Source organism: Taudactylus pleione, unplaced genomic scaffold, assembly GCF_031769625.1.
Source record: "Taudactylus pleione unplaced genomic scaffold, aTauple2 ptg000177l, whole genome shotgun sequence".
Lineage (NCBI taxonomy): Eukaryota > Metazoa > Chordata > Amphibia > Anura > Myobatrachidae > Taudactylus > Taudactylus pleione.
The window spans coordinates 2265029-2266488 of NW_028284579.1; positions in this window are offsets into that span (position 1 = coordinate 2265029).

Consider the following 1460-nt stretch of genomic DNA (forward strand, 5'->3'; position numbering starts at 1 on the left):
TCTGAGAGTTTAGCTCTAAAAAGCAAATTCTTCAAAAGAAACAGTGTGTTAAAGTGCGGAGGAATCTGCACACACAAGAGATATTGTTAATCTGCAAAGAATGAATCCAGTGTATTTACTGGCACAGATGGGAAATTATATGACATAACACCATACTGCAAAGATCAACAGTGACAGTGGTTGCAGGAGACACAAAGTACTACGTTGTATGGCTGAGGGCCTATTTAGCTATGTATTGTGATGTTAAAGAAATGCACAAGGCAAAATATACTGGCAACCTCTGGTACTCCAGCTATTGTTGAACAACAATTGAAAGTACTGTATGCCCTTGTTCAAGGTAGCCAATGAGAGAATGTGTTGGGAATTAAGATTGGACATTCTGGGGCTACTTCAGAGTTACGCACAAGTCTGTTTTGAGGATGGATCTTGCGATTTATTGTATCAGCAACTACGGGTGTCGTAGACACAACTCATCTGCAATTCTGCTTGTGGCTGAGTGGGTATAACTGCGTAGCAACTGGTTATTCCCACATACTCTGAGGACTAGTTAGGTAAGTGTTGTGAGCTATTCTGAGCTGTGCATACCCAGAGATCCATCTGATTTCAGACCAATCTCTTACACCAAATACAGGGTTGGTGGAAATCAGCGCTGATAGTGGCTACTTTCACAAGCAAGCGGATGGATAGAATCTGTGTGGCCGCATAGATGCAGCCAATGCTGAACACAGATGAAGAGCCGCATTTATTTCTGAAGACACACAAACCGGCTGCATCTGCGACACATCTGATTCAGGCCCCTAAAGTAGAATTCAGAAGCCAGTCGGTGACATTTAGGAGCCAGCTGCAGAGTCTGAACAATAGTGGGAACATAAATGTCTCCAAACATTATAAGCAAATTCAGGGTATCCTTGTATGGTCTGTTTAAAATATGTTGTACTAATCACTGCACAACAATGAAAATGTTTCCGATGTGAAAATAGTTACTTCTAATTGATTTCAGCATGCAAACAATGAATATGACATTTAAATCTCTCAGTTAGCTCTGAGTTCCGAGATATAGCCCATTTATGACGATGTAGGGGTAGTCCTAGTGAAGTGGGCAGAATGGAGAGAATCTTACCAGCAATCTGCGACCCAATTAAATGAATCAGTTATTTGTCCCCTCCCCTATTCAAATATATGCGATTCACAGGATTACCCACACAAGATAACTGTTGTGCACTGAGTGACAAGCATAGTGAGCGATTCCACCAAGACATTTCAGCAATGGAACAAAGATATCAGGGTAGGTGATTCACTACTGTTGGACAGTGACAAGAGATGCCCCAGAAGAGGAGTACAAGCGACAAGCAAAGAGAAAGCACCCCCATGAATAGGCCACTATATTAGTACTTTCGTATGCTTTATGTTTGTTTCGTATGCTGTATGGTTGTTTCGTATGCTGTATGTTTGTTTCGTTT